Below are 27339 nucleotides of genomic sequence, written 5' to 3'. Positions count from 1 at the left end.
TTTTCCAGTATGGTTTGCAACATACATTTGCCCTACTAGAGGCTACACAACCATTTTCGTGTATCGCCGATCTACTAAGTCAATGTACATTCCATTGAAGGCAATGCCATGAATATATTTCTTTAATATCATTTCCATGATTAAGACCATATCATTCTTGTTAGAAGTAGAAGTTAGTGGCTTAAGCATGAAGAATGATTCTTACTCTTTAACATAGACCTTACAGACCCAAACTGATAACTTTGAACAACCATTTTTCATGTACACACATTTCACTTTTGCAGAGTATATGTACTTACCTTATATGATATATAAAGCAAGAGTACTGCTCATATGAAAGTAAGAAGTAACTCGTAAGAAATTCAACAAAGTCTAGATGGTAGGACCTTTGCCTTTACCATTCGAACCTTCTACAATGTCTTGAGCTAAAATATGGATAATTACACTTATCAGATCATTACTCCATTGAATCTAATCATGCATTCAAAAAACATTAACAAATAACTCAGGAGCACGAAGTTTCCTTCCTTACATATAATTCTAGCACTTATGTATACAGAGCTAAAAATACGTAAATAATTATGAAAATAACTTAGGGTTCATCATTTTTTACCAAAAAGGTAAAACAAATGTGGGAGTTGGCTGAATATAATAAACCTAACCTCAGTAAGGTTTCTAGACTTAAGCTTTGAGAAAGAATGCAGGTAAAATCAAGAAGAATATGAATGTCAAGAACACGCGAAGTTTATCGATGAAGACACTGATATCCTTATACACTTAAGCACAGAAACAAAGTTTAGTGGAAGAATCAGATTATTCCACTAGTACCCTTGATTTTCATGATTAAGTGCTCTTATCATAATTTAAGTCTTATAAACTACAGTATCATAGTTCTATTCTAACCAGTTCTCATTGAACTAACTAACTATTCTTATAAAAAATAAAAACAAATATATGAAACTACATATTTGGCAACTTTGCCAAAACTTCAGGGGTGGTGTATACTCACATAAGAATCCGCCAAACCACATATCTCGCCCAAAACACATAATTTACCAAAACACAGATTTGCCAAATCATGAAATTCGCTAATCAGCGCATGCACATAATCCTATACTTGGTCATATAATAATTTACTTACTCAAAGATATACCTAGTAGAATAAACAATAACCAGAAATAAAGACTTCACAGGACGAGCGTTACAATTATTTTTTGTTGTCTTCCTGAACTAAAGAATTATCTTGAAATTTTGAATTTGTAAGAGTGACATCAAAAACATAATATTTTGTGAGCTTTTGAGCCTATAGAACATATATTTTATTTTGTGCCCATTTTATTTCTGGTTGTATGTCAATTTGATTTGTTGTCATAGCCCATTTTTAGTCAAATCGGAACAGTGGTTTCGGGACCACAAATTCAAAGTCAAAATTATTAATATTTTTATTATTTTAATTTCTACAGCATGATAATAGGTTTTTGTGAAAATTTCATTAAGAAATGTTATAGTTTGATTAGTTAATTTGATAAAAATGACTAAATCGCGTAAAGTGGAAAATTGGAGTTTTATACGCTAAAAGGGTTTATTAGCTATGAAATTAAATAGTGGAGGTCCTTATATAATTAGACCATTTGAAATATAAATGGACAATTATGGACTAGTATTAAGTTATTTTATGTTATATAACCAAGGTTAATTTTGGTATTTAGAAATTAAGTCAAAATAAATAATGCAAAATAAAATCTTCACCTAATGTCATCATCTTCAACCAGTTTTAAAGAGAAGAAAGCCATTCTTTTAGCTTTTCCATTTGGCCATGGTTTAATATCTCATTAAGGTATGATTTTTGTCCCGTTTTTAATGATTTCTATATTTTTGTGATTGTTGCAACTAGGTGTAGATAGCCCAGGGACTATTTGAAAAACTGTTAAAGATTTTAAATGTTTCCATTGATGAATACATGAGTATTTTGATGTTTAATGATAGATATTAATGTTTGATGATAGTTATACAAGTTTTGTTAAGTGATTTTTAGTAAAAATGCAAATTAGGGACTAAATTGTGAAATGTAAAAACTTTGTGGTTAAAATGTCAAATAAATGAAAAATATGGGCTGTTAAGGACCTAATTGAAATTTTTACTAGCATGGGTTGTGGTTGAATTGCATTAATTTGTGATTTTATGAAATAAAGACTAAATTGTAAAAGATGTGAAACATTAGGGGCAATTGTGTAAAAATGCCTTGAAGTGAATTTTAGACTAAATTGAATAGAGAGATGATTAAGTAATTTAATTTTGATTATATATAGATCAAGAAAAGCAAAACTCGGATCTAGATAGAGGGAAAGACAAAGTTCTCGACTAATCGATCAATTTAGCCGTTTTTACATCCGAGGTAAGTTCGTATGTAATAAGCATTGTTATAATTATATTTTAAAATGTTTTGATATTGCATAAACTATAAATATAGGACTACAGACATATTCAACAATGATTTGACGACGATTCGACATTCAAAATCCCGATTGAACTTTAGGAATAGATTTGGATACTAGTGACATGTTATTAGGGAATTATTGTGAGTATGTAATCCGGGTGCTAGTCCTGTATGTCCTACCGGTGGCTGAGTATACTGGCATGTATTGCGGTTACTTGACAGCTTGTGTGAGCAGCATCGTGTAACTTCGTCTCAACTGACAGTTTGTGTGAGAAGGCCTGTTGATAGCTCTAGTGTGAGTAATATATGTGATATGAGATTGAGATAGCTTTGGCTATATATGTGGCACTTCGGGTGCGATTTTCCCATGTATCCAATAGTATTCCGAATGGTTCAACAAGTAAATGAAAGACGCGATTGAGTATGTGATTGATAAAAAATGGTACAGGTATGTACATCAACCATATAAGCTTTAAATTGAAGAAATTGTGAAGTGCACATATAAGCATATGATTAAATATGTGAAAGGTTTGTTAGTTAATATGAATTACATGTTGATATGTTCAAATTGATGAATTATATATTTATGTTAAGATTGAGTTTATTTCATACGAGCTTATTAAGCTATAAAGCTTATTTTGTTTAATTTTTCGTATTTTATAGAGAGTTCAAAGGTAGCTCAGATTTGGGGATCGTCAGAGACTTCGCCACACTATCCTACTATCACTTTGGTACTTTTTAGCTCATGTTTAGAGTATATGGCATGTATAGGGACTTTGGTCATTTTGGTATATTTTGTAATGTGTTGTACCATTTAAGTTGGCTTGTAAATGCTCATATTGTGGTTTGTATATATATAGCCATGAGAATTGGTTTAATTTGGTTGGTTTGATTATGTATATAAATGTAAGTATATGGCTTATATTATGAATTTGAGGTTGGTTTTGTGATGCTTATTGATAGTAGATATTGTGGTTGTCAAATGGTAGAAATTAGAGAAAATATATGCTTGTGAAGTTGAGCATAATGATGCATGTTTGGAAATGTATAATTAGTTGAATTGTATATGTGATTTTAGATATAAATGGTGACTTGTGTGCATTGAGAAAGGTGGCATATATTATGCATGAATTAGGCTTGAATTGGTTGGTTTAAATGTCAAATTATGTTATTTTTTGGTGCCAATTGGGTTGGTGTGGGTGTGCATAAGTTTGACTGGCAAAATGGCTTGGCAAATAGCCTATTTTTTTCTACACGAGCATGTGTCTCAACCGTGCGTGACACACGATTATGTTACATGGTCGTGTGTCCCCTGGTGTTGAAATTAAAATCAAATCAGTATGCTCCACACATCCTCACACATGGGCGTGTGACTTGGCCGTGTGACATAAGTCAGTATACCCTACAGGTTTGGCACGGCCTAGAACACGGTTTGGCACATGGGAGTGAATGGCCATTTTTAGGGCATACCGGCGTGTGTGTTGGCTGTGTGACCCAAGTTAAAGAGGCTGGGAAACAGCCATGTGCTCCCATTTCGAATGTCCACATAGCCTGTGACACAGGCGTATTTGTTGGCTGTGTGAGACACGCGGCCGAGTCACACGAGCGTGTGTCCCCTATTTTTGAGAAAATTCCCTAAGTGTTCAAAAAGTTTCCAAAGTTATCAGTTTAGTCCCGAACCACTCTCAATGCATGTTTTGGGCCTCGTAGGCTCATATTAGGGACAAAATGATTGATTGTGAATGAAATGTATATGATTTGATTAATTGTATATGAAATGTATTTTTTAAAGGTGTTATAAGTCCAGTAATGTTCCATGTAACAGCCCGATTTAGACCCTAATTAGAACGGTGTTTTCGGGACCACGAATCCGAGTTATAAATTATATAATATATGTTATATGTTATATCATAAAATTATCCTCTAAGTGCTCATATACTTCCATTGTCGAAACTTAAGTAAGAAAGAAAACAAAACAAAAAGCTAGGGTTCGGTTATATTCAGGCTTGATTAAGGTATGCGTTTAGCTCGATTCTTGATAATTTTTATGTTTTTGAGATCGTTGCTTCGAGTACTCCAAAACCCATGCTTAAATTTTGAATTTTGATGAATATTTTAAGTTATGCCATTGATGAGAGCTTGTGATTTTTATTTTTTGACGATGAAATATGAAAGATAGGTGTTGGGTTAACATATTTTGTATTGGAATTTTTGATGATTTTGAGTAATTAGGACTTAATTGCAAAAATAAAAAGCTGAGGGACTAAACTGTGAAATTTATGGAAAATATGGACTTGTATGTATATAGGGAGCATTCGGCCTAACTAGAGTGTAGCCAAATTTTGTGTATTTTGTGTTTTATGTAATAGGGACTAAATAGAAAAAAATTGCAAATGTTAGGGGCAAAATGATAATTTGCCCATTTGTGTTTTTTTGGTCAAAAGTGAATGAAAATATGTTTGAATGAGCTTAATTTGAATATGTTTAGATCAAGAACCAAAGAAATCGGATTTGGATCAGGGAAAAACGAAAGTTGTCGACTAGCAGCCCCGTCTCGTTTTACGACGTCTGAGGTAAGTTTATAAGCAGACAGACGTGTTTATTGGTAGTTCAATGTTATAATTACTTACTGTTATGGAATATTAGAAACTAAATATATTGTGGCCTAATGTGAATAAATGTGGCTATTACACTTTCGAGTCCAATTCGACTGAGATACGACGTTCGAAAGCCCCGTATGAACCTTAGGAATAAATAGGATACATATGTCATGACATAGGATATTGATATATGTGTGTGAGTAAGTCCATGGTATCGATTTGTGATTTCAATATGTGTTTACGAGTAGGACTCTATTTGGAATAGTGGCATCGTTTGAGGTTACATGTAAGACCACGTCTGGGACGTTGGCTTTGTACGATTTATGTGATTATCTGAGTGTCCTATCCAATTTTGAATGGTTCATCGGGAAGTGATAAGCTATGTTTAAAAAGGCAAAACGAGCTAAATGCCAGGTATGATTTAGTTTGTTATCAAGTCAAGGTAAGTAAGTAAGTAATTAGTATTTGTTATAATGTCGTATTGAATAAATACGGATGGTGAAATTTTATTATAATAATCGAAATCGATAAGGATGAACATTAATGTATTGTGTTTATCTTCGAATGATATGTGGTATGTTTATTAATGGTACCAAGTATATTCGGTCATTTGGATAATGTACATACGATGGTATATATATTATGATGTTTGAGTAGAAGTTGTGAATATATGTGAATTAGATTGTTTAATGATGTCTTGGCTTGTAAATGGAATATGAATTGCTTATGTTGGTTTTATAGGTATTTGGCCAAGGTGAGAATTTTCTATAAAATGAAATGTCATGAATGAATGTGGTAGTTCATGAATGAATGTGGTAGTTTGAGACTAAGTATACTAATATTAGTATAGTTCGATTAAATTTACTATGAGATAGTTATATCATTAGTTGTTTATTTGCTTATAGCTTACTAAGCTATAGTAGCTTATCATGTGAATATTTGTTTCTATTTTATAGATATTTGGAAGTCAAGCTACAAGTTCGGGCTTGTCTATGAAGCTCATCACACTATCCTCTATTTTTGGTACTTTTATAAGTTAAGTTAAAGATTATGGCATGTATAAGCTAAAGTATGTTTTGGAAATGTTAATTTTGGGTTGTGTATAAAGCCATGCGAAAATTGCTAATATGTTATAAAAGTATGTGACGCTTTAGTTACGTTTATATGTGTTATATGTTGATAATGGTTGATGAATTTGGATGTGGATGATGAATCGGGCAAGGTACATATTGTCCTAAATATGTTAGTTGATTCGACCATGATTCTTGCTAAGATAAAATATACATGTGAAATCGGTTGAGATGTTTGGTTAAGGTGCTACATGTGATTTAGCATAAATGGAAATTCAGTTATGTCCGAACTTGATAAGAGTTTATTTTGATATATTTATTCCATGGTATGTAGGTTTTGTGTTTGGATAAATATATTTGTATTTGGTTAGGTGATAAAATATAAATGTTATGTAAATAAGTTAGTCATGATTTGCCATTTGTATATGAATAAGTATATAATGATTTGATTTGATGTATAAATTATGGTTGGTATATATGTATATTAATTCATTTCTATAGATGGTTATACGCGTATGAAATGGTAGGGTAAAATTGTAACACCCCAAACCCGACCCGGATGTTATGGCCGAATCTGGCGCATCACATTAAAGTGTTCTAGCGAAAACCTTATTTTCATTCAAAACTCTTCCTTAAAATGAGAACCTTAATTAACTTATAAAAACTCTCTTTCAATCGCAAAAGCTTGTTTAAAACCTTTGATTTATGAAAACATGTCATTTTAAAATTAAGTTGCAGAAACATAGAAAAACAAACTATGATTTAGGAAACCCATGTTCAACTTCTCATATTTGCAAAGCATAAAAACAACAATCCAAATAATATTAAAAGGGAAGGCCTTATTACATTCCAATCTGAAATTACTTAATAAACTAGAAACTATATGATCTTTTTTAAAAAACAAGTCCAAGTCATCTTGCTAGCTGGCCACCTCCGAGTCCCTCCATACATCAAACCTTATACTAAGCATCACCTGAGAAAAATAAAAGAGGGAGCGAGTTTTCAAAAACTCAGTGTGTACAACCCTCTACGAGTAACAAGCATTCATCAATCACCATAAAATCATACATGCAATGCAATGTAGTGCAACCCACCCCAATAATCCAACCAGTACACATAAACTCCGTCCCCCGATACACATCATGTGGGGATATAAATATCGACCCACCCATCCGATACACATCAATGGTGGCCCGGTTGCGGAACTACCTTCATTGTAGCAAGCTAACAATCACATATTGTGCTTAAAAACCATCGGTGGATACATGGTTGTCAAGCAAGCATGCGATCCTCATATACTTCCACCGTTCCATAATTCCCAATTCATATGCAACCTAAACAGAATATCATATGTATGCAGCGGATATACATGTAACATCCATAAATCTTACATTCAACACATAGGGGTATTTTGGTCATTTTCTACCCTTAGGGGCATTTCAGTAATTTTCCTTTTATTATGGGTTTTTACTTACCTTGGCCCGTTAACATATCCCGCGAGCTAAGATGAACGAATACTATGCACCAGGTAGGATTCCAGTGAAGAGGAGGTAAGTCATTAAGACCGCTTAAGTACCAAGCTTTCCCTAGATCCAATCCTAGACATGCATATACCCGTTGCCACACCTTAACGCTATGACTTGTCCATAGTCTCAATAAATTAATTAAGTTTTATGTCAATTAAACAGCTATCAAATACTAGGCCCAAACCTCTTACAAAGCCCAAACAAGTCTATATACATGCATATGGCCCACTAAGCCCAATCTCATTCATATGACCCATTAGGCCCAAATCATATTCGTATGACCTATTAGGCCCAAATCACATTCATACGGTCTAATAGCCCCAAATCACAATCATATTCATGCTTTCATATAATTTCTATCACTTAATATCAAGTTTCCAATTTTGCCTATTATGGGCCCAACAGCCCATCAAGCCCATTTAGCCCATTTTGGCCTGGTTGGCCAAAACACTACCCAAGTTCATGGAATCGCCCATGGGGCCTCAGGTAACCTATCGGTTTCACCCTTACGAGTTTTCGCGCACTCATAAGACTATCGTAGCCAAACTTTCGACTTTTCGGCATTTTAGGATCTGCCGATCTACTTGTGTGTATGCAGTGATCTGCCGATCTACTTGTGTGTATGCAGTGTATGAACACACCTGGTAATAAAGCATGCTACGATCCCCCTACCACGAACCTACAATCAATATCACTCAATGATTACTCACATATCTTATCGAGTACTTTACCAAAAGCTGAAGTCTTACCTTAACCTTACCTGAAATTCCAAGTCTTAATAGCTTTTCCTTGATCACTAATCACGAGTACTTCCCAGATCTGAATTAACCCTTATCATTAAAAACATAATGGGTGACTTGTATCCAGCATATGTCACCCTTTTCTACTAAAGCCTATTCGGTCAACCTTTACCGAAATGAAGAACACTTACCAATATCTCACACCTAAGGAGCAAATCGGCAGGGATCCAAAAGACTGGGATTAAATACTAATCCTACCAAAACCTATTAGAAGAAGTGAGGGACAGAGTGATCTATACTAGCAAAACCAATTGAGAGAGCAAAACACTTACACTAGAATGAACCGAGTGGAAAGGGTAGTGGTGGCACAGAGGATATTCGGCTCTTAAAACTTGTATGGTAAAAGAAGTTATTCAGCACAAAGAGAAGTATAAATCGTTTAAGACCAGAGGTGACTCAAAAAGAAAACTTTAAATAGGGAAGAATGGAGAATCGGTACAAAGAAAAAGAAGGAAGAACAAGGGATTTTCAGCTTTTAGATCTTTGGAGAAAAAGGTGTGTTCTAGTAACAAGGTGAGGGAGAATTCGGCATTAGCCTGGCAACCTCACATTCGGCATCTATATATAGCCTCTAGCTGAATTTCCTATCCCCTAATCCTCAATTCGGCTCCACCTCTTTACATTCCTCGTCTCTTAATTTTTCTCCCTGATAACCCCTTAATCCCCTCCTCAAATTTCTCCTCTTATCACTCCCTATGGAGTTCACATTCAATGCCTCCACTGTCTATCCCTTAAGCAAAAATAAATCCTTCTTTTGAGTAAGGAGGAATTCGAACCCCAGACCTCCTTATCATACATGTGACGCCACTTGCCACCAAGCCACAAGGCATTTTGTGTCCAATTATTCCTTCATTTATTTAAAAGCCAACCTACTTACCAACAAGGTTCTTTTAATAATTAAACCATAATTTCCTTCAGCCCTAAGTTTGAGCTCAAAACTTAACCAAGACCTACTATCACATAATTAACACTTGACTAGGAATGTAAAGCATAATTTTTTATCAAAACCGAAAAGAAAAGAAAGTTCAAGATTTTGGGATTTTTGGGGCATTACAACTCTACCCCCTAAAAGAAATTTCATCCTTGAAATTAGCAACTATTAGTACAGCTGCATAGCATTGACTTCCACAACACGCTCTTGTTGCACACTCTAATTCCAAACTAAATAAATAGCATATTATGGTTAACGTACGTACCAATATTTGCCTCTGGAGTGTCTCTGTCCTCTCGACGACGTGCTGTATAGACCAACGCTGGCTGTCTTGCCTCAGCATGACCAGCACCTCTGCTCAATGCTCCACAGCCCAAACCGTTTCCACCACTAGCCTGACCATTGCCTCTGGGCGGCTGCTGACCACCCCTCGATGGCTGTACATCACCCCTACCCACACCTGGCACCTTAACTGGCATTCTAAGGCAATTCCTGATCTTATGCTCCATAGATCCACAAGCCAGACAAGCTCTCATCCTCTTCCAACACTCGCCTACATGACCTTTCCCATAATCAGCACAAGGTGGCACCCCTAGATTCACAGCAAGGCCTCCTACTCTAACCAGCCCATTAACTCTGGCTCTAGCCCTAGGCCTCTGTCCAACACTAGGAGTCTCAGCTTCCCTTTTATTCTTAACCTTTTCTTTTTCTCGATTTAGGCGCTCGGTGCACTTTACCTCCTCCGCTATCTTTGCTTTCTCCACCAACTCTAAGAAAACTTTCTCCTTTTTTTGAGCTATCAATACTCTGAGGCTATCCCTAAGACCATCCTCAAACCTAACGCAACGCTCATAGTCCGTTTCCTCCATAACTCTTGCATACCTATTAAGGCGTAGAAATTTCGCCTCATACTCCGCCACAGATTTGTTTCCCTAGGTCAAGCTCAGGAACTCCTTCCTTCTAGCATCCACATAACTTGCACTTGGAACGCAGTTTTGAAAAACTCCCAAGTGACCTGCTCAGGTTGGGTGCCCTCTTTCACTGTGAGCTACCGCTGGTAAGCTTCTTTCCTAAGCAGTGACACTGACCCTTTCCACTTTTGTTCAGGAGAACAGTCAAAGTCCTCCATTATCCTTTCGGTGGCCTCCAACCAGTATTCTGCCACATTAGGAGCCACACCAGCAACGCCTTTAAAGATCTTAGCCCCATTTGATCGAAGTCGCTCCGGAATGGACCCCCAATTTCTAGTGCCATTATTGGGCCCTATGACCTTTTCTAAAATCCTCAGCATTGCCTGCGACAATGCATCTTCCCCCGCGGCCCAATCATACGGCCCAGTCCCAGCTACGGGTGAAGCCGGAGCCTCTTCTACTCCAACATCGGGCATATGGCCTGATGCAGACAATTCAGCCCTAACACTTCCGTAGCCTCTGCCACGGCCTCTTACACCTCTTCTAGCACTCATCGTTGTCTCACGTATTATCTGGATTAGAAATTTTATGAAGTTTTAGTTAGTTTTAATAATTAAACCGATGTTTTATGGAAGTATTAAAAGAAGATTATTTTCGTAAATCCTCTACAGTTGTAAGGTCCTATGAGCTTCAGTTTCAATCTAAAAAAAACCATAGCATAATCATCTAAAGTAGCCCCCTAACTACCTACAATATATCAAATCACACAAGCTTAAGAATAAAGGAACTTACTTGGTTCGACGTCGGAGACTCGGTGTGCCGCACAACAAGAATTTTTTTCTTCCAAAACATTGTGATCTAAATTTTTTTTAAAACAAAACCAAAATAATAAGGCTCACTTCACAGCCCGAGTTTTACAACCTGGGCTCTGAAACCATTAAATGTAACACCCCAAACACGGCCCGAACATTATGGCCGAATCTGGCACGTCACATTGAAGTGTTCTAGCGAAAACCTTGTTTTCATTGAAAACCTTTCCTTAAAATGAGAACCTTAATTAACTTATAAAAACTCTCTTTCAATCACGAAAGCTTGTTTAAAACCCATGATTGATGAAAACCTATCATTTTAAAATTAAGTTGTGGAAACGTAGAAAAAAAAACTATGATTTAGGAAACCCATGTTCAACTTCTCATATTTGCAACACATAAAAACAATAATCTAAATAATATTAAAAGGGAAGGCCTTATTACATTCCAGTCTGAAATTACTTAATAATCTAGGAACTATATGCTCTTTTTAAAAAAAAAGTCCAAGTCGTCTTGTAACATCCTGAATTTGGGGCCTAGAAGAGTTGGGTTTTGAGTCTGGGATTCGGATAGAAGAAAACCTGAATAATTAAGAAGTTTTAATTATTATCGTTTAAGAAAGAATTTTTACTACTAGGAAATTCTTACTATATTTATTATTACGAGATATTTTAAATTTTTATGAAATTTTAATTAGTATTATGAGATAAAATTATTATTATTAGAAAATTTTATCGTATCTATTTTATTGATTTATGGAAATTATAATTATTATTAGGAAAAAATATATATATATTATCGTATTTGAAATTTTCATTATTATGGTTATTATTATTATTATTGTTTTAGTTTTAAATAAATTACAATGGATTTAAAGTGTGGGAAAAATTGAACCAAGACTCTAGCAAAAAATTATTATTTTTGCTTCTTTAGGGATCTGGACATTAAGGTTTATTAATAAGTTAGGCTAAAATTAGACATAAGGAGGAGTCTGCCCGGTGGTTAGGAGTGTTGGGCAGCAGAAAGGAATCGAGGTTCGATACCCAACGTCATAAATTGGGTTTTTTTAGTATACTGAGTTGCGGTTGGAATAGGCCTTAAAGGAAGTTCTGAATGAAGTTTGACACAAAGAGAGCACGTAGTGCGATGACAAGCAACGTATGTGTGTGTTAAAGAGGTCGCAGTTCGATTCCGTGCGTGAGCGAATCCTATTTTATTTTTAAAGTGGGCGAGAATCAAGTAGGTAAGGTTTATAATTTATTGTGACCATATATTAGCAAGGAAGGAAGCTGGTGCGTTGGCTAGCAAACATGGGCGTGGGCGCTAAGCGGACGGAGGTTTGGGGTTCGAGTCCAGCGAAGGTATGTTTTAATGTTATATTTTTAAAATGAACGGACTTGAGAGGTAACCTTTAAGATAAAAGGTGACGGCATATTATTGAAAACAAATGCCGTCCCGGTGGCTGACGTCTTTGGGCAACCTGGGGTCCTAAGTTCGATCAGCTATGCAAAAGGGTGATTCTTTTGCTGAACGTGCGTGGGAAGGACCGTATGGAATTGAAACAGTACCAGTGCAGGAGGAGTCGGTGAGTGGGGGCTCTTTGCTTTCGGCGATGGGAGTTTGAATTAAATTCAAACTTTGATTATGGCCATGAATTAAGGAGATAAGGAAGGAATTAAAATTGGAAAAGGATTTTATTTTATTCTAATCTTAATCTTATTTCTTTTTGCTCTTATTCTTTTCTATTTTTCCCAAAAGTGAACAATTTTCTCATTTTTTTAATTATTTTCTTTCCTTCTCTCATCTATTCCCTCTTTTCTTTTCTTTCTCCTCTTGCCAATTGTTCTTAAGCTAATCCTCTATTTTCTCTTTCGTTATTTCTTCCACAAACTCTCTACCTCTCATTCTTCCTCTCTTTCATTTATAGTAAAAGTGAACCGATATTCTTTTCATTGCTAACCGAATATCAACAAGTGAAATCCTGTGATCACCGCTTGTGCCGATTTCTTCAAAGCCGTGTTCTCCTATGTTCTTTTGTTTTTATTTACAATTATCTTTTCTTAATCCTAGATACCGACAGCAATTCTACTTCAAGGTTATAGCCCACATTATCGTCTTCTTCACCACCCAAAAGCCGAAAGTACCACGGGTTTAGGGGCTTGTAGCCGGAACTTCTTCAAACTCCCGGATTGGGTTTTACCATTGTTCTAAGGATAAATCTGCACGGATTGTGAGGAAATCAAGTAGGAGTAAAGGGTAAGTACTTATCATCTCGATTTGTTCTTATTTTTCAAAGTTAAGAAAAGCGAAATCCCTAAAATATAGGGAGGTGTCGAATTGGGCATGTGGCTCTAAGGGTTTTTAATCGACGTTTTCATCAATGATTAGTGTCTTCTTAAGTGTTGGATTGAAAGCATGAATCATTGGAACAATCGGATTCGAGCTAGCTATCGACTGTGGCAAAAAGGTAACGTTTCAAAGGCTTTTAGGGACATGGTTCGATCATGGGTGAGTAAGTTTTGGAATTTAGTGATTATGGTTTGTAAATAAGAATTGTGCTAATCAATTGTAGGATATTGAAAGAGATCTCGAGAGCGATCGTCATGAATCGGTGTGTACCGAACACCCTTTCTTAGTTCAATTCGGCAAAAGCCGAAATGCCAAAATTCTGGCATTTCATGGTCATGTGAGTATGCATATGCTCTCAAGTCATAGAGTAATTGTTAGATCTGGCACCGCAAGGTGGTAAGCACGTTCGCGTGACGTTTTAGCGTATTTCGGAAAAAGGGCTTGATGGGCCAAAGCGGGCCCAATGGGCTTACTGGACCAATATGGGTAAGAGATGGGCAAATTAGCTCATTAGGTAGATGGTGGAATCAAATTGTATAAAACCGATAAAATTCTGAATTAGCTTGTGCAAGAGCGTAGATCACGAATTACCCTAAAGAGCAAAATTACCAAATTACCCTAAAGAGCATAATTACCGATATACCCCTAGGGTTTTAAATTGGTGAATCGCTTGATTGATTACTCTGTATTTTGCATGATATGCATTTATTAATATCTGTTGCATGGGATTGGGGTATTAATGGAGAAAGTACTAAAAGTGGTTCATCCACGTCTTGGAGGCTTTGCCTCAAATCGACCGAATTTGAGTAGCGTTCTTTAACTGTGGTGTGTAGGGTGGGTGGGTTGAGATATTCCCACATGGTGTGTAGGGTTGGTGCAGGCGGTGTAGCGGTTGGTGGGTTGAGTAGTCTCCCAGATGGGCTTGCATTCATTATTCTGTTGTTACTCATATTATTGAACCGGGCCTATGGGCCACATGTTATGTAAAAAGGGCTAAGGCCTTGCTATGTGATTCGAAAAGGGCTTGACCCTCGTGTATCGTTATCTGAATAGGGCTCAGCCCAATGGGCTCGAGCTGAATTGGGCTTTGGATGGGTTTCAGTATACATCGAGTTTTCCCAAACTCACCCCTTCCTCTTCCATCCTTGCAGGTGAGCCCTAGAATTGGTGGACTTGGAGCTTGGCGGGATTCAGAGTGGCCATGAAGATTGATTGCCGATTTTAAATAAGTTTAATATTTATTTTGGATTATTTTTATTATGCTTAAAGTTGTAATAAGGTCGCTCTTTTTAATTACTTATATTTTGGGGATTATTAAACTGGCTAGCACTAGGGTTCGTTTTATAAAATCTACTTGTTTTTAAAAAGATCACGATGACGCGCAAAGTTTCCGCAAAGTAAATGTTTTCCCAAGAAAAATAAATATTTTAAGCAAACGATTTGCAACCTTAATCATTTTCTTAAGCTGGTCATAATCAAACGGTTTTCTCAAAATTATACAAGATGTTAGAGTGTGGCAATGGCGGTGTGCATGTCTAGGATTGGATCCGAAGAGAGCTTGGTACTTAGCGGTCAAGACGGACTCACCTCCTCTTCTTCTGGTTTCCTACAGTGCGCAGACTTCCATTCACTTTAACCTACTTTTAAAAGTGTCTTTTACAACACCAACTCAGCTTTTCCAAACTAAGTAATACGGAATGTTTTGAACGCATCAATGTGGCGCATCAGATCCGGTCATAACGTCCAGGCCGGGTTTGGGGTGTTACACATCTTGTTAGCTGGCCACCTCTGAGTCCCTCCACACATCGAACCTTCTACTGAGCATCACCTGAGAAAAATAAAAGAGGGAGTGAGTTTTCAAAAACTCAGTGTGTACAACCCTCAACGAGTAACAAGCATTCATCAATCACCATAAAATCATACATATAATGCAATGTAGTGCAACCCACCCCAATAATCCAACCGTTACACAGTAACTCCGTCCCCCAATACACATCATGTAGTGATATAAATATCGACCCACCCATCCAATACACATCAATGGTAGCCCGATTGTGGAACTACCTTCGTTGTAGCAAGCTGCCAATCACATATTGGGCTTAAAAGTCTCGGTGGATCCACGGTTGTCAAGCAACCATACGATCCTCATATACTTCCTCCGTTCCATAATTCCCAACCCATATGCAACCTAAACAGAATATGTGTTTAAATCGGATTTGGATCGGGGAAAAATAAAAGTTGTCGACTAGCAGCCCCGTCCCGTTTTACGACGTCCGAGGTAAGTTTATAAGCAACTAGACGTGTTTATTGGTAGTTTAATGTTATAATTACTTGCTGTTATGGAATATTAGAAACTAAATATATTGTTGCCGAATGTGAATAAATGTGGCTACTACACTTTTGAGCCTGATTCGACCGAGATACGACGTTCGAAAGTCCCGTATGATCCTTAGGAATAAATAGGATACATATGTCATGACATAGGATATCGATATATGTGTGCGAGTAAGTCCATGGCATTGATTTTTGATTCGGATATGTGTTTACGAGTAAGACCCTGTCTGGGACAGTGGCATCGTTTGAGGTTACATATAAGACCATGTCTGGGACGTTGGCTTTGTACGATTTATGTGATTATCCGAGTGTCCTATCCAATTTCAAATGGTTCATTGGGCAATGATAAGGTATGTTTAAAAAGGTAAAATGAGCTAAATGCCAGGTACGAATTAGTTTGGTACCAAGTCAAGGTAAGTAATTGAGTAATTAGTATTTGTTATAATGTCTTATTGAATAAGTATGGATGGTGAAATTTTATTATAATAATCGAAATCGATAAGGATGAACATAAATGTATTGTGTTTTTCTTCGAATGATATGTGGTATGTTTATTAATGGTACCAAGTATATTCGGTCATTTGGATAATGTACATACAATGGTATATATATTATGATGCTTGAGTAAAAGTTACGAATATATGTGAATTCGATTGTTTAATGATGTCTTGGCTTGTAAATGGAATATGAATTATTTATGTTGGTTTTATAGGTATTCGGCCAAGGTGAGAATTTTCTATAAAATGAAATGTCATGAATGAATGTGGTAGTTTGAGACTAAGTATACTTATATTAGTATAGTTCGGTTAAATTTACTATGAAATAGTTATATCATTAGTTGTTTATTTGCTTATAGCTTACTAAGCTATAGTAGCTTATCATGTGAATATTTGTTTCTGTTTTATAGATTTTTGGAAGTCAAGCTACAAGTTCGGGATCGTCTACGAAGCTCATCACACTATCCTCTATTTTGGGTACTTTTATAAGTTAAATTAAAGATTATGGCATGTATAAGCTAAAGTATGTTTTGAAAATATTAATTTTGGGTTGTGTATAAAGCCATGTGAAAATGGCTAATATGCTATGAAAGTATGTGATGCTTTAGTTACGTTAACATGTGTTATATGTATTGATAATGGTTGATGAATTTGGATGTGCATGATGAATCAGGCAAGGTACATATTGTCCTAAATATGTTAGTTGATTCGACCATGATTCTTGCTAAGATAAAATATACATGTGAAATCGGTTGAGATGTTTGGTTAAGGTGCTACATGTGATTTAGCATAAATGGAAATTCAGTTATGTCCGAACTTGATAAGAGTTTATTTTGATATATTTATTACATGGTATGTAGGTTTTGTGTTTGGATAGATATATTTGTATTTGGTTAGGTGCTAAAATATAAATGTTATGTAAGTAAGTTAGTCATGATTTGGCATTTGTATATGTATAAGTATATAATGATTTGATTTGATATATAAATTATGGTTGGTATTTATGTATATTAATTCATTTCCATGAAAGGTTATACGCATATGAAATGGCAGGGTAAAATAAAGAAAATGTGACCTTGAACATAGCATGATTTTAGGTATGCTTATATTCAGATAATGCATTGAAATAAATGACCAAATGAATAGTGAACTTTGTATTGGAAAAACAAAAGGTAATATGAGTTTTATTCGATGCTTATATGTTCGGTTTGGTCACATTGACATGATCATATTTAATTGGTTTTGTGAGTAACTTATTGGTTTAGTTATATTGATATATATATACTGAATATGCTTAGATGTATTTATATATGTATGTGGTTTGACTAGAAATGTACTTATGAAATAAACGTTTATAAATGGATAAAATAAAATATGTTTGACTATTATCTAGAAACTTGAATGATGTGATTATTGTTCATATGATTTAGATATTGGAGTAATAATATTTATGTAATATGATATGATGTTTGTTAGTTGGTTCGAATAAGTGATTTAATAAATAAAAAAATTTTCTTTTGTATGTGATTGTGATTTACATAATTGAACAAATGGTTACTAATCTAGTTTTATAATTATTATAAATAAGTTGGTATAATTTTTATGCATGTTTTGACTTGAATGATTGTATTTAACTGTGTTGTGTTCGATAATGTCTCGTAACCCTAGTTCGGCAACAGATACGGGTTAAGGGTGTTACATTCTGTAACCCTATTTCAGCGTTGAATACGGGTGAGGGGTGTTACATTAGTTATTCTAGAACTTTCTTCAGTTATACATGTCAAGACCACATTATTGATTTGATATACTAAGATGATAGAGACACTTAGGATTTAACCTACTTAACCTGTAAACAACTTACTCTTTGGATTAAACCCTAGTTAACCTCGTTGATCCTAACATATTTTTTTCTTATCACCTATTTGTGTTAACCTGTAACCCATATTAATGATGTAAATCATCCATTTTATTGACTCCTTTTTTGTCGAGATTCGATTTGGTTAGTTGCCTGACTATGTTTCGTCATTTGCATTGTCAAATTCTCTCTTTATTAAAAAAAAAAAAAGAAGAAAGATTGAAAAAAATAAATGAAAACAAAACAAAAAAAAAGAAAAAATTACTTGAATCATGAGTCTCATCATTTGTATAAAAGTTCACATCTGTCTTTTATTTTTATTGATGTATTTTTTTTTAATTTAGCAACTAATTTTTTCTAGTTTGGTAACTTATTAACTTGATTCTCGATTGTAACCAGCTTTTCTGGACTTTTTCGTACCTTAACCTCTTGATTGGTGTATTATCTCATTTTTACAGTGGTGGAGATTTGATGTTCAAGCAAGCCTATGGTAATAACATTTTTACAGTGTTAATTATTTTTTTGAGTTTGAATTTTAGGTAATTGTTGAAATAGGGGAGATGCTTAATGTTTTCAAGCCTTAAAAATTTCTACTTGGATTGCTTGTGCTTTTTAGTCTCATTTCAGTTGAATTTTTAATGCATGATTATCTGTAGATTATCCTAAGACATTGTCGGTGAAAAAAATAAATTATAGGAAGTTAACATGTATGTGGGCTGAGAATTTTGCTTGAGGAAAAGTAAATTCTTAAGTGTGGGGATATTTGCTAAGTGCTAGAAGTAACATGTTTTAATCTCATTCTTAATACATTTTAGGGTGATTATTCTATGGTAATGGTGGAATTTCATGGTTTTAATCATTTAAATTCATGTTTTGATGTTTAATAAATCACTTGGGAGTAGGAGGAGAGAAAAATGAGCTAAAACCAAAAAATCAGGGCAAGCTACAAGAGCCACATGGGTTGAACCATTCCACACGGCTAGACCACACAGCTATGTGATCCACAGAACCTCAACCATTCTACACGACCATGTTGATTTCACGGAATTGCTTACCAAACAGTTGAAAATCACGATTTTCAGGTTTTTCGGGCATTCTAAGGCTTATATATGACAAAAATAAGAAGATAGGAGGGAGCCATCATAGAATATTCAAGAAAACAACCACAAAAACACCATTGAAGCTGACTTTGAAGGAAATTCCATCAAGATTGAAGATTCCTAGTTGATTTCTTAGGGGATTATCATGAGTTCATTTCTTTTGGGTATATTGTATTTTAGATGTTTTTATTTTCAAGCATGCACTGATTTTCTAAATACCTAGGGAGATGAACTGTAACAACTCGGTTTTAGCTAAATTAGAATAGTGGTTTCGGGACCACAAATGTGAGGTCAGAAAATTATTTTAATATTATGTTTGGTGTCTACAGCATGTGAATATATATGTGTGAAAATTTTGTGAGCTAATTTAATAGTTTAAGTGCTTAATTTGAGAAAAAAGACTAAATCGCGTAAAATGAAAAAGTAGCATGCTATATGTTAAAAGTGCTTGGTTGCTATGAAATTAAAAGGTGGAAGTCCTTATGATGTTATTAAACCATTGTATTAATGGATGGACATTCATGCCTATAGTTAGTGGAATTTTAATGTTAAATCATTAAGGGTAATTATGTCATTTTGTAATTTAAGTTAAATTAAATAAAAACAAAGGTTAAAATAGATTAATTCATCTTTCTTACAATCGAAAATGGAGAAGAAACATTAGGGCATGAAGCTTGAAAAATTCGGCACTTGTGAGCTTCAATTGGTATGTGATTTTTGTTCCGTTTTTTATGATTTCTATATTTTTGTGATCGTTGCTTTAAGTACTAGCTAGCCCGTACCATAATTTTTGAAATTGTTGATGATTTTGAAAGTTTTCATTGATGAATTCATGTGTTTTTGAATGTTTGATGATGAAATATGAAAGCTTGGTGTTTGATATACATGTTTTGTAAAGTGATTTTGAGTAAAAATGTCAATTAGGGATTAAATTGAGAAAATGTGAAATGTTGTGGTTAAAAGTGTGAAATAAATAAAAATATAGACTGTTATGAAGCTATAGAGAATTCAGCTAAGCATGGACCATATTGAATTTTGTGAATTTTATGTATTTATGAAATAAGGACTAAATTGAATTAATGTGGAACTTTAGGGCTAAAGTGAAAAAATACCCAAATATGTGTTTGTGGACTAAATTGAATGTGTTGATGAATAAAAGAGTTAATTTTTAATGTATATAGATCAAGAACGAAAGAAATCAGATTTAGATCGAGGGAAATTGAAAGTTATCGAATAGTCGATCCAGTTCCTCTATTCTGACTACGAGGTAAGTTCATATGCAAATAAATGTCTTTGAATTGAATTATATATGTTTTATTATCATTGAATTGCTATGAATTTCGAACGAATAAATACAAGCATGAATCGACGAAGTTACAATATCTAAAAGTCCCGTACAAACCTTAGGAATAGAATAGGATAAGAATGTCATGACATTGGGTTATCGAGATGTGATTACATGTAAGATCATGTCTGGGACATTGGCATTGTATTAAGGACATTGGCATTGTATTGAGATTACATGTAAGACCATGTCTGGGACATTGGCATTGTTAATTGATTTCGTGTAAAACCCTGTCAGGGACAGTGGCATCGATATGTGGTAACATGTAAGACCATATCTAGGATATGGCATTGTACGAGCTTATGTGATTTTCGAGTATTCTTAACAATTTCAAATGGTTCAATGGGGAACGAAAAGTTGAGAAAGAATGTATTAATAATTTTAACGACTCAAGTACATACGATATTCATTCGAGAATTAGAAAGAGAAGTGGTTTATGAAATTACAGGTGAATTTGAATATGTATTCATTAAGAAAGGTTTGTGTATCTATATGTGTTTACTTGTATTTGGCCTATTAATAGAAATGTTGTGGTTCAGGTGGTAAATTTATTTGTATATGACTTACTAAGCTTTTAAAGCTTACTTTGTGTGTTCTTTCCATGTTTTATAGATTATCAAAACTAGCTCGGACTCAGGGATCGCCGGCAATACGTCGTCGCACTATCGATCATCTTGTTGGTACTTTTGAAGCTTTGTTTTTATAGTATATGGCATGTATAGGCTATTGTCATCTTGGTATGTTTTGAGTTGTGATTATAGCCATGAGATTTGGATTATAAATGTTGGAATATGGCCATTTAAGTTGGCTTGAACTATATGTTTGATAAATGATATATGTGATGTATATAATGTCCTAAGTGTTGGCTTGTTTGGAATGGTTGTATGGATGCTCTTTTGGATAGTTATATGTTGTGGTATTATTTCTTGAGAAATGGTATATTTTAATGATTTATAGATGATGAATTGCCATGTTTGAGAAGCATGATTTGGTTGATAAAAAGGTGAGAAAATTTGTTTAGGAGTTATGTAAGTTTTGATAACTTTGGCATGATGATTTGATATGTTTTGATTATGGAAATTGAGTAGTTGGAATGGTTAATGATAAATATTATGATATATGTGAATTTTGGCATGTTTTGGCTACCTATATATGTGTTGAAATGATACCATTTTGATGGTTAGGTGTGCATGAGAAAAGGGTGGCAAATTGGCTATGCAAATGTCCTATTTTTGTCCACACGAGCAAAGACACTAGCGTGCGTCTCAGCCATGTGTCCCCAAGGTACCCTTTCGAATTAAGTCAGTATACCCTACAGTTTTGACATGGCCTAGATACACTGGCACACAGGCTAGTACACGGGCGGGTGGCCGAGCGTGTGGCCAAGTCAGTAACCTCCCTAATTTTCCCATGGCTATGGCACACTGGTATGTCTCCAGCCGTGTGGTGCAAGTCAGTATGTATGCCTTGTTTTCACACGGCCTGTGACACGGGCGTGTTTGGTAACCATGTGAGGCACACGGCCTGTTCACACGGGCATGTGACCCTTAAATGTTTGAAAAATTTCCAAGTTTCCCAAAGTTTGCAAATGTTATCAGTTTAGTCTCGAACCACTTCTAAGCATGTTTTAAGGTCTCCTAAGGGGCATTTTCAATGTTTTGAATGGATTTTGAGTATGATTGTATAAATGTATGATTTATGTTGTGGTTGATTGGTAACGCCTCATAACCCTATTCCGGCAACAGATACAGGTTAGGGGTGTTACATGAACCTTATGATGGATTATGTTGTTTGATTTTTATTTTATGCAATAAATATTTAGTTTCTTGTTCTCAATTATATGGGCTTAATTCTTGGTATAATAGTTCTAGATTATTAATCCATATTTGATATGCTTAAATCAGTGGAGTTGCATGTAATCCTAGAAATATGACAACATAAATCTTCCGAATTAGAGTCAAATCTAATAGGGGAATGCATAGCACGAGCTAATGTGATAATAGGAGTTTTAATTAGAAAGAAAATTCAATTAATCAACCTCGAGTCAGTTGCTCTTATACTCGAAAGAGATATTAACATAATTTAGAGATTTCTACAGATCAATATACTAAGTAAAGAAATTGCGTAATTTAGATTAATACTGACAGATGAAATCTAGGTGAATTCTTTCATGGGTATTGCTTCACTTATTGGTTATTAATCTATTATTTTTGTGTTTTGTTCTTTGTTTTGTTCGTTAGTTAATTAATATAGTTAATTTTAGTTTTTAATCAATCAGTCAAATTATTTAGTTTAAAAAAAATATGGTAATTACTAGTACTTTTAGTCTTCATGAAAATGATATCTTTGATCACCGTAGCTATAATATTAATTGATAGGTACACTAGCCTTAATCAAAATTTTAATTAATTTCGTGGCACATCAACTTCTATAATATTTTATTTTCTACCATTCTGAACTTGATTTTAATTCTATTTATAATTTTACTGAGTTGCGACTTTAGTTATTTTTATGTTTGAAAATGTTCTTTTTAAAAATGATACGTTTTTTTAAGCATATTATAAATAATTTGAAATGTTAAAATTTGTTTCTCTAAATCTATAACGGTGTTATGCGATTAAAATATATTATGTTATATAGGCATGCTATCTTATTTCATAATTATGTTTGTTATATTTGGACTATCATTGTTATATAATTGGTTTAATAGTAAATACCCTATCAAACATGAAATATCTAATGAAATTTGTCTTAGATCCATGCACACATTAATAGGTTTTTTTTTTTATTTGTTGCAACGACATGCAATTATGATGTACTTTGTTGTTAGTTTAATAATTTTATTTTATTTGACTTTTATTGATGCTAACTCAATTTTGATTAAGTGACACGACTGAGAAAAAAAAAACACATAGTTACAAACCTAAAATTAATAATCATAACTATAAAAAATAGAAAGTTGATAATGGAAAAAAAAAGAGAAAAAAAAAACTAAAACACATCGATTTTAAGTGAAAACTCTTTTGGGAAAAAATCACAGGTAGAGGAGAAGAAAATTCATTATGTCGAATTCGAATAATTAGAAGGAGTATAGACTGCGTCTATTTATAGGTTTAAAAAACATTATTCTAATCAACATCTAATAGAAGTAATGCAGTAAGGTTGAAACACCTTATTCAAATAGAGGAAATAAACTTATATAGGGATTCTTCTTGTCTAGCCACCCACAGTTGCAACCCTAGTTCTATATCTTACTTATTGGGGATCAACGATGGGCTGCGGCCTTTGCCTTTGTGGATCCCTCTATCTTGCCACTTGTATTTTATTTTAATAAGAATTTGGGTCACAAATCTAACATTATTGTAAGGAAAAAGGAAATTATTATGTCTATGACAGATCAGGCCATTATGCACATCAATATAGAAGTCAAAAGAAAAGAAATGACAGCATTTTCTTAACCACGTTTTTAGTAAAATTGAGTCAATTTAATATCATTAGTTATATTTTTATAGGCTAGTAATAATTAGCAGATTAGTGACGATTTCATTAGTTTTTGTAACACCCCTAACCCATATACGTCGTCGGAACAAGGTTACAGAGTATTACCTGAGTTTACAAAACAAATACAATTAATTCATGTCATTTACTATTCATATCCGAAACATATCATAATTCAATCATTTTGTCCCTTAAATGGACCCTCGAGGTTCAGTTTATACCTTAGAAACAAATCGGGACTAAATCAGAAACTCAAAGAATTTTTCACGAAATTTCAAAATTTATCTAAGGTACAGGGGACACACACCATTTGGGTAGGCCGTGTGGCTCACACGGCCAAGTGACATGCCCGTGTCCTAACCATGTGGGCATTTGATGTAAGGCACATGGCCATGTCCTAACCCGTGTTCTTACCTGTGTAACTCTCTAACTTGAGTCATACGGTCAGCCACACGCTCGTGTATTAGGCCGTGTTGACAATTTAATTTTTAAAAATTAAGTGCATCTTTTACATAGCCAAGACACACGCCCATGTGTTGGGCCGTGTGTTTCACATGGCTGAGACACACGACTGTGTCTCTGCCCGTGCCACTTTTCTCACCCAAATTGTCTTCAACCTACATCAATACTTGCATATATATATACCAATCAATTCAAGACATTAAAACCAAGCCAACATTAACATTATGCATAAATATATCATCACATATATTCATATATTCAAACTCATCTTTTGTAAAACATATACGTTTACCATATTCCAATCTAACCATACCAAGCACACATATATTAATCATTATATAACCTCACACATATACATATAAAACATACCATTACAAGACATTCCAATGGCTAGATTACAAATAACCATTTACATGCCAACATTGGCCAAGTTAGCCTATACATTCCATTATACCAAAATAAGTTTTTTTAATTATACCAAAATGAGCTGAAGGATAGTGTGTTGATGCTCCAGCCACTTTCCAACCTCTACGAGCTTTCAAGCACTATAAAATAGAGGAAAATAAATAGAATAAGCATATAATGCTTAGTAAGTTCGCATAACTGGAAATTTAACTTACTATTCATTTTTATTAAATAAGCATATAAATAACATCCAAGAAAATTTTGGCTTAAAGCCTAAAACACTCAACTTTACCAATGATGTTAGTCAAATAATTCACATAAATACCAAGAACATAGATGAGCTCATCATATAATAACTTCCATATACATATGCTTTCCATATCATACTTCCATATTACATGTACATTTACATGACAAATCATCTTAAATTCGGTTTAATCATGTCAAAACTTTGCACGTTGAATTTATTTGAAATATCGATGGATGCACATGTAGTACACTCAAAGTGTACAAACTATAATCCGTCAACTCATATTCAGGGTACCCATTAGGGCACATAATCAGGAAGCACTCTCTCGAGCCATATAACAGGATGCTCATATGAGCCATGTAACATGAAGCTTATTCGGGCTATAATAGGAAACTCATAAGAGTTTAAAATAGGAAGCTCATTGAGATTAACAGGTAACTCCGAAGAGTTATTATCAGAGAGCTCTGGATAGCCATATAACAAGAAGTTCAAGTGAGCCATATCAAGAAGCTCAAAAAGAGCTTATATCAGGACACTCATAAAGAGTTGCATTTGTGTCTGCAATATATGTAGGATCATAACCGATCGTATAACAGGACGCTCACAAAGAGCTGTAGTAGTTTGTAACACATGCGGATCACTACTGATCAAGATGCTTGCAGGAACCATATAACGGGAAGCTTGAGAGGTCTTATAACAAGATTCTTGTAATAACTATAATGTGTCCACAACATATGCAAGACCACAACCAATACGGGAAATCTTGTATCCATCAAATTTCATCTATTCAAATGGGATTTCATTCTTATCGGGCACTTTCGAATTTACCATTAATTTCATAAACATAACAATTACACAATTCAACATTCTCATATACAATATTTAATTCATACATATAAATAGACACAACTTAGTTATACGAACTTACCTCGACACTTGTTCGTATTCGAGAATCTACCAATCCAATATTTTTTCTTTACCTCGGTCTAACTCCTTATTTGATCTTTCTGGATCTATATAAATGAATTTAACATCAATTTAACACATTTCATATTCAATTCAATCCAACTTACATCTTAGGCAAAAGTACCATTTTGCCCCTATACTTTTAATTATTTCCAATTTTGTCCCTAGGCTCAAAAAATAAAGTTCATGCAATTTAATCCTTATTCCAAGCCTAACCGATTTTTACATATAACATTTACAGTCCATATATTTCATAAAAATCAGAAGTTTTCCATGAATTTTAAATCTTTACAATTTATTCCATAAATCAAAATTTCATGAAAATTCACTTTACAAAAGTTGTTTATCTATCAACAACCTTTCAATTTCTACCACAAATTTCAAAATTTCAGCATATTCATCCATGGAAAATTTTTGATACTTTGAAAAATTTCCAAATTAATCCCCAAAATAGATAGATTTGGTTGTTACAATCTCGAAAATGTGAAAATTACTAAAAACGAGACATGATTACTTACCCAATTAAGCTTGCTTGAAGTTCTGTCTCTTAGCTAGCGTTTCCATAAAAGTAATTTAGGGAAGATGATGAAAATAAGATGATATTAGGCTATTATCATCTATATTTATTTCAAATTCTAATTTAGTATTTTTTATTTTTCTAATTTTCCATGGATGAATCATCATAAATATTTACTAGCTCCATTTAATGGTCTAATTACTATATAAGGACCTCAAATTTTGAATTTCATAGCTATTTGATACTTATAACTATTAGAACTCAACTTTTGCATTTTATACAATTTGGTTCTTTCCATCTGAAACATGTAATTGGTAAAATTTTCTTATCAAAATTTTCATATAACATTCCTATCATAATGCAGACCATGCAATAATATTAAAATAAATTTTCTTTCTGACTAGGATTTTTGGTCCCGAAACCACTGTTCTGATTTCACTAAAAATGAGCTGTTACAATTTTAGTTTAGTTATATATATATATATATATATATATATATATTGAATGGAATTAAGCTTATATGGTGCTTTCATGGTCATGTAGAAGTGTTAAATCTAAAGTGATGAATGACAAGTATAAGCTTGAAGGCATTGTTGGGGAAAACAGGAAAATGTCTCGACATTTTAACATATGATGTTGCAACTTAACTCACTAACTTGTGGCATGAGTTGAAGCAA

This window comes from Gossypium arboreum, chromosome 11 (assembly GCF_025698485.1).
Source record: "Gossypium arboreum isolate Shixiya-1 chromosome 11, ASM2569848v2, whole genome shotgun sequence".
NCBI lineage: Eukaryota > Viridiplantae > Streptophyta > Magnoliopsida > Malvales > Malvaceae > Gossypium > Gossypium arboreum.
This window is presented reverse-complemented; position numbering follows the sequence as displayed.